Here is an 8,344-nt window from a genome sequence, read left to right as displayed (position 1 = left end):
CAGGAAAAACGTGGGAGATGTGCGCTCCTCAGTCCCTGCCCCTGCCCCACCCCCATGTCCCTGAATCTCACTATTGTCTCCTCCAGCTCCAAGTCCCCGAGCTGCAGGGCCACCCAGGGGACACAACACCCTCCAAATCTCCAAATAATGCATCACTTTCTTTGCAGTACAAAAGATTGAACCCAGAGCCTTTGCACTGAACTACATCCCCGGCTCTCCTCTCCTTTATTTTGAAATAGGCTACTGCTATCTTGCCCAGGCTGGGCTCAAACTTGTGATCCTCCTGCCTCAACCTGCCGCCAGGGTCCTGAGATTACAGGCCTGTGCCACCACACCTCGCTGTGGCCTCACTTCTTTCGCTATCTTACTGTTTTCCAAGGCTGCTAGAGAAATCCCTAGAGAAGCCTAGCCAGTTACCACCCAGAGGTGCCATTTCCATTTGGCTGGAAAATCAAGGCCCTGACCCCCAACTTCGCAGCAGCCTCCAGATGGAGCACTTGCCCTGCTACCCTGCTACCCTGCGCCTTTCAGAGCAAAGTCACCCTGTAAATACTAATAGCCAATAAATAATTAATTGCTTCCCACCCGGGAGACCTTCCATTGATTCTGCATGCTGTGTGCAGCCCACTCAGAAATGTCTTAAGACAGACCGGATTTTGGATTCTACTGTGAAGTTCTTCCCCAGGAGCAACCGCAAGAGGCTTTTTTAAAACATTTAAATCTATTTTATGTTGAAGTAGAAGGGTGCTTTAAAAGTCTGTACGGATTTGAGGTTTTGTTATTTTAAACATAGAGGACAAGATGAGTCACTTCAAAAATCCTCCTCTGGAAAAGTTGACCACATTCTCTATCATTACCTCGGGAATTTTAACTTTTAGAAACCAGAAAGGGTGGGCTGGGGAGATGACTCAGTGGTCTAAGTGCCTGCCTGGCAAGCACAAGGACCCAAGTTTGATCCCCAGTTATGCATGCCATGCTGGCCCTGGAACCAAGCATGGTATTCCAGCGCTGAGGAGGCTGAGGCAGAAAGATCACCACAAGTCCAAGCTGCATAGTGAGACCCTGTACCCAAATGAATAAATAAAAGATTTTTAAAAATTCAAAGAAACCTGGAGAGGATACAGACAAAAGAAATAGGTCTTAAATTTGTAAAATGACTTCATTCGATGAAAATCTCTCGATGTGTGATTTTGTTTGATCCTGACTGCGAAGTAGGCTGAGTGGACCTTACTAGCCGTGTTCTCAAAATAAGGAAAATGTCTGTGGGAGGAAATGGATGCATTCGTTGTCTCTGCGATGGCTTGATCAACCCTAACTGTGCATTAGAGCCGTGCGGAGACCCGGTCCCCGGCCCACATGGTTCTTAGATGGAGCCCGGGTTGTGACTCAGTGGGCCCCTGCGCTGTCAGCCCCTTGGTCCGGATGACACTGAGAGCCGCTCTGTCAGCTCCAAGATCCCGCTGTCCTCACTCTGGTTTAGCGCATTTTCCTAATGCAGAGTTGGAGCTTACACATAGAAATTCCAGTTCTTTACCCTGAGCAGCGTCACCAGCCTTCCAATCTTACACTGAAGTCTGGGATCGTACATATTTGCCCACCTGCAGGTGAAAGTCCTGCTACTAAATACATACTGTTCCACCTTTCTGTTTTTATACAGAATAAATCATCCCCAAGCTGCTAGCGCCAATTAAACATTTTTTTTTTCACATTCTGTGGGCATGATGGAGAAGAACTATGACAAAGCCACATGGCTTGTGCTGGCATTTGTCACATTACCTTTACAGTGACTGGAAGTAGCACAGGGAGGTCTGTACAACAGCACCAGGCAACTTTAATAACTGGAGGTAAATTGTTTTCATGAGGTTCTGTTTGGCAACCTCGAGCCCTTCCACTATCAACAAGCAAAGACAATTATCCTTGGAGAGCTACCATTATTTCAAGAAGAAGCCAGTTCAAAACATAAAGGGAAATACAGTCAGCATTGTGGGCTTTGCTATTCCGTTTTCTGAAGTCCGCTTTCTTGGTAGAAAAGATGCTGTCTTGGGATTAGAATTATAAATTTTCATTCGCACCAGCACAGCTGAAAAGCGTATTTCAAAACCAACAGCCCAAAGGGGCATCAATGAAAGACTTAATATATGCGCAGAATTAATTTGAAAAGCACTCTAGGTTTGCTGGTGGAGCCGGAGCTGGGAGCCGGCTGCAGTCTGTTCTGTGTACTACTCGTTTCCGGAGACCTGGTGTTTCGCCCTGCGCTGCGGTAGCAGTTCCAACACGAAGGGCCCGCAAGTCTGGGCAGAGCCTGTGCCCAAGAGCAGGAGCCGGTTTGTGTTCTCCGGCCTCAGCCAGTGTCTTTTTCGAGCTGAGATTCAAAGGTTGCAGCAGAAGATTTGTGTCTTTTTAAATCTATGTTATTATTCACTCTTTTGAAAGCAGTGACAAAAATCAATCTGTGCTACCCAGCCAGCCGTTTCCAAGAGAACCAGCGCCAGTCCAGGCATGGCCTTGGATTAGCTGGGAACCTGCGCAGAGTGGGGCTCCGGGGAGACCTGCTTGCCCGCCCGGCCCCTAAACAGATGCCCTGCGCCTCCGTTTGCACAAATGGTGGTCACCTCCTGAGGAGGTTTCAGATGAAAGAAACGCGATTCTCATCAAACTTCAAAGCCATTAATCCGGGACACTCAAAGCCCTGGCGGATACCTGCAGAAGGCCCTGCAGGTGTGTTTCTGAGTCCCAGACCACCGTCTCGCAGAAGGGTGACAGACAGCGGGAGCCCTTCCCGAGTGTTTTTCAGGTGTGCTCACTGAGACTGGCTGCTCTCCCCTTCTTGTCTTCCATTATTTTCTCAAACACCCGCAGAAACGGAGGCCATTTCCATGGTTCTGCAGACAACCAGCTCTTCCTATTCGTACCTCACTAACAAGAAAATCACAATTTCTATCAGCTGAGCCTCCTTTAAGCTGGGCGTGCTCAGGGCGCCATCTACATCCGGGTTTGTTTCATAAAGCCATAGACAGGCATTGGTGTGTTAGGGCATCTGACATCCCATAATATGCTTGGACGGCCTCAGCTGTTCCCATCACCAATTGGTGTGTCCTGTCACTGTGCTACCCCTTCCCATGCAGGAAACAGCAGCAAGCAGATAAGAATCCTTTTTTTTTTTGGCCACAGCAACCATTGAAAAAGAGTAGCCATGGCCCTCCGCTATCCCATGGCCGTGGGCCTCAACAAGGGCCACAAGGTGACTAAGAATGTGAGCAAACCGAGGCACAGCCGCCACCGCGGACGTCTCACCAAACACACCAAGTTCGTGCGGGACATGATCCAGGAAGTGTGCGGCTTCGCCCCCTATGAGCGGCGCGCCATGGAGCTGCTCAAGGTCTCCAAGGACAAGCGCGCCCTCAAGTTCATCAAGAAAAGAGGGGGGACGCACATCCGCGCCAAGAGGAAGCGTGAGGAGCTGAGCAACGTGCTGGCCGCCATGAGGAAGGCAGCTGCCAAGAAGGACTGAGCCCCTCCGGAATAAAGCTTTGCAGAAAGTTAAAAAAAAAAAAAAAAAAAAAGAATCCTTTTTTTAAAAAAAAGCAAATTCATAAACTCCAGGTATTCGAAAACCCAATGTTTTAGAAAGTATCTTTTCTCTCATGTAGGCCTTGTAGTGCCTGGGGAACCTAAGTACACGGAGCTTGGTGGTACACACCTGTGTCAGGAGGTGAGGCAGGAGGACCGTGAGTTTGAGGCCACACGGTGCATTCAAGGCCAGCATGAACTACACAGTGAGACCCTGTCTCCAAACACTAAGAAGGGGACAGAGAAAAAGAAGGAAGGAGCCAGGGAGGGGGACAGGGAGGAGGAGGAGGAGGTAGAAAAGGAAGCGGCAGAAACTGCTCTAGGGCCGGTGAGATAGCTCAGCGCAGGTGACCAGGGTCCAGTCCCTGGTACTGCACGCCACACTGGCCCTACCCCCAGGCGCACTGAGCCAACAACCAAGTCTGGGCATGGTAGCACATGCCTGTAACCCCTGCACTGGTGAGGCTGAAAACAGGAGCATCACTAGGAGTCTGACCTTTATAGTGAGACACTGTACAAAAAAATTTTTTAAAAGAAAGAAATTAAAAAGAAACAGGTCTAGTGTTTCCCCTCCCTGACCCACTTTTTAAAGGACCAATTTGCATATTTTGAACCAGAAAAGGTATATTGGAGGACGTACCTAAGACAGCCATTTATTAAACTCCCTGCCTGTTTTTTTCTTCAACTGCTCTTAATATAGATTAGTAATAGAAACTCGCTTCTCCACTCAAAATATGGAAAAATCATAATCAGAAATTAAAGCCATATTCCTATTACAATTTTCACAACATGAAAAAGAAACAGCTGAAGAAATTGGAACCGTGGGACCTTCTGGCGTGAAGATCATTAAAAGCACAAATGATTCCACCAAGACAGAAAAAAAGACAAGGTTCTCAGAAGGAATCATTTCAGTTGCCTCCTGGGCTCCACATTAAATTAAAACACACGTGTGCTCGGGCACACACGAGCAGCGGGAGATAGGAACCACCAAGGGTCTCAATTAAAGTTCTGCAATCAGGCACTGTGGCGCCCGTTAGAAGTGGGCCTGGACCAGCCCGGAGCAGCTCAGCCTGCGCTGTGAGACGATCCCCAGTGATCCTTCACACCGAGCTAGCGCTCTCAGAATCAATCTGCTTCCCCCTGAGGTGCAGCTGACTGCGGGACAGAGAAAGAAAAGGCCACCAGAGGTACAGATACGTTGGTCCCAAGACCAAAGAGCGCCTGGTTACACAGGGCAGGGGATCCGGTTCCCTGCCACCCCCGGGCCCCAATTCCTTTGGAAGTGGCAGCACCCTCCAGAGCCATGCTGCAGGAGAAGTGGCACTTCCCAAATTTATCCTCTTCCCCCAGTTCCAGGCTTCATCGTGGACTAAGGTCAACATGAATTTACCAACACTCTGGCAGGGAGAGAAAGAAGTGATGACAGCCCTCCACACAGAATGACTGTGTTAATACAAAAAACTCAACATTGCAGCTAGGTGTGGTGGCACACCCCTGTAATCCCAGCACTCAGGAGGCTGAGGCAAGAGGATCTTTTTGAGACCAGCATAGGCTATAAAGTAAGCTCAAGGCCAGCCTGAACTGCACAGTGAGATGCCATCTCAAAAAGAAAAAAAAAAAAAAAAATTGAACACATTGCACACAGGGTCCCCCAGCCCCCAGCTGAGGCTGTCTGATCTACATATTGAAGGCTTGTCCAATCAGGGGTAAAGGCCCATGCCTGGAATCTCGCACTCTGGGAAACAGAGGCAAGAGGATCAGCCCAGGCAATTTAGCAACTTAATCCAGACCTTGTCTCAAAATAAAAAATAAGAGAAGGGCGAGTGCAGCTAAAGGCCCTGCATTCAACTCCCAGTACTAGAGAAAAAGAAAGGTAAACAAAACAGGTAGGAGTGAAGCTCAGTGGTTCAATCTCCAGCACCACCACCCCTACCCAAAAAAAGATGCTTAGAAGAAAGCGCCCTGAATGAGGAGCCCAGAGACCACAGCCTAATGACCCTGGAGCCACCAACCACGAGCTTTGACCTCCTCGCCCTCTGTCCTGGGTTGTCCACTACTGCACTGAGATACAGCAAGATGTTCCAAGGCCAAGGGACCTGTACAAAACAGCAGCCATAACAATCTAATGCCCTAGTCTCCACGTTACGTGATAACTTTGACAACTGATTTATAAAAGCATACCCAGACAAGAATGAATAGTTCACCCACCTGAGAAATAACACGATGTATTTGTCTAACATGAAATAGACCCCATCTACTTTAGTTTATTTTACAGGGTGCAGAGCCTTAGTGTCTATCAATAATGAGCCATTTCCAATCATAAATATCTACGAGTCAACAAACAATGACAGTGTTCATACAAAAAATTCCTCACTGCACAGATGGGAGTGTACAGCCGGGCTAGCCCGGTCCACGTGTATCCGTCTTTTTCTTGAAAGGTAATTGAGACAATCCAGAAGCTTATGAAGAAACATATGAAAGAAGCAAACATAATTGCTCATTCTGCTCTTTTGTATTACATCTTTTTTTTTCCCATGTATTTAGGACAGGGTCGACAGGATCTCACTATGTAGATCGGACTCGCAGTGATCCTGTTTTCAGCCTCCCAAGCACTGGGATTACAGGCGTGTACCACCACACCCAGTCTCAATCCCCATCTCCACGCACCTCGGGGACGGGGCTGGCAAGGCACCACAGCCCTTTGTCTTTTGTATTAAAGTAGCTATTTCCTAAATAACCAGGACATACAGCAAACAAAGCAAATGTGCTCATTCTGTTTATTTTCACCCAATTCACTTCTTTTGGTCACTGGGTCCTCAACAATCATACAAGAGGCTACCACTTTCTCTCTCCTACAAGAAGCTGGGAATATAAGGCTTAGCTGCTCAGGTCAGAAGCCGAAACTCCAAAGTCTTCTCTTCCTTTGCCACTGGAAATTGTGGCTGAGTAGCTTTCCTTAGAAACTAGGGTAAGAGCTATAGATGTAAACATGGTCAGGTAGGTTCAGGGACTCGTGCTTGTTCTACATGCAAAAGCCTTCAGATCCTGAGAAATCTCTTCTTCCTCAAAATCTGATCAGCAGCTTTCTCCTTAAAATAAAACAGTATTTCTTCCATCCTCAGCATCAGAGTCAATGGCCATTTGTCTTTATATTGAATTCTAAAGTATCATGAGTGGTTGAAACAAATTAATTGATTAAAAATCATTTTCTGCTATATAACTCAGCTTCTAGGAGAGAAGAAAAGGAAAGAAAGACACTGGGGGAAGCCAGGGCACGTATACACGAACAAGGGCCCTGCAGAGAAAATAGTGTTGCAATTTAAATTAAATTATAATTAATAACAGCAATTTTGTGAAAGTGTCTCAAATTATCACTTTCAATACTGAAGCTCCACTGGTTTCCATGGAGATTTTTTTTTCTCTCGATGTCACATCCAATCTAAAACTTTTTTTTTGTCTCTGATATATGACAACCTGAAGCTTTTAGTGCCTTTTTATTTTGAGGGGTTTTATGTTAGGTAATCTCAATTTATTTTTATGTGCACTTAAATGCATTTTATTTGCCATTGGTTTCTGAGCCTGCAGTCTACAAATGTCCGTATTTTGAATCTCAGTCTATAACTGAGCATAGATGAGGAATTCGAGGTTCAAGAAAACAAGTCTCTCCTCAATACTCTGTTCTTACAACTGTCTTTTAAGTCTGTTTCTAGTACTTAACCAGCTGCCTAGAAACTTCTCTCATTGATTTTTCACATTCTATAAATACAGTCAAAGATATATTCTGATAATATTTGAAAGCACAGTTTGCACTATTTCCTGTCCTGGGATGGTGACAGCCAGGAGCATCTCTACTGTGGTGGAAACCATTTCCTCAATGTATTTTGGTCCAGTAGGGGTTCCAGAGGCAGAGAGCAGATTTTCTGTGTTGATTCCACGTGCGCAGATTGCCACATTGTACAACCAATACTGCCATCCTGTGGAATCTTCCTTTGTCCGATGAGATAACCTCAGCTTCTGGAGAACCGCAGATGCAGTCGGAAGCTATTTGCTGTCAAAAGGCTTTGTCTGGCTTTGTCTGCCTCTCAGTGAAAACACCAGGATGGGTGTGGTCGGTCCCTTAGGACCACATGCTGATGCGGGTGATTTGATAGCATAGGTGGGCCCTTCCCTTAGGGGACAACCCCACTAAGTGTTTAGTGGTTTCTAGAACCAACTTCTCTGATTCAAATCCTCACTCCACCACTTCCTGACCACATGAACTCAACTTTTTATCCTTCCAAATGAAAAGAATGTGCCAGCCTCACAAACTCCATGAGTTAACACATGATAAGGACTTATGGGGGTGGCTGTTGTTATTTCCTAAGCGGACAGCTCTCCAAACTTGGGTGTCATGTTCATTTATTTGTGGTACTCCATAATAGAAGGGAACCACTGGGCTGATTCCACCACTACTAACCACTTGATGTTTTGCCACTTCTGAAATGTTGCTTTTGTTTTTGTTTGTTTTGACTTTTTTTTCGGGGGGGGGAAGAGCACATTTTATTGGGAAGCAGAGAACAAGCAGCACAGTAACCACAGACAAAGGCCGTGCAGTAGGCACCCTAGGTGTCATACTGGAAAAGCCATGCCATGTTACAGATAAAAATCAACTGTCTCCCTCAGGGCACCTTCCCAAACCTCATCCTTCCCAGGGGTTGAGCAAAGTCCCAACCACTTGCCTAAAAGCAGCTGGGGTTCACTAGAGATACAGCCCCGCAAGGGTACCTTTCTGTTT

At 46.6% G+C, this 8,344-nt stretch overlaps 1 protein-coding gene across 1 annotated transcript in view; it reads left to right on the top strand.

Moving 5' to 3' along the window:
* The window catches only part of Cntnap2 (contactin associated protein like 2), a 1,699,165-nt gene that overhangs the window by 1,675,747 nt on the left and 15,074 nt on the right, over positions 1 to 8,344 (top strand). The gene's annotated exons all lie outside the window — the stretch shown is intronic.

The sequence above is a fragment of the Octodon degus genome, unplaced genomic scaffold, assembly GCF_000260255.1.
Source record: "Octodon degus isolate 3935 unplaced genomic scaffold, OctDeg1.0 scaffold00027, whole genome shotgun sequence".
In the NCBI taxonomy this organism is placed as follows: domain Eukaryota; kingdom Metazoa; phylum Chordata; class Mammalia; order Rodentia; family Octodontidae; genus Octodon; species Octodon degus.
Note: the sequence above shows the minus strand (reverse complement) of the source record. Positions and strands in the feature narration are given on the sequence as shown.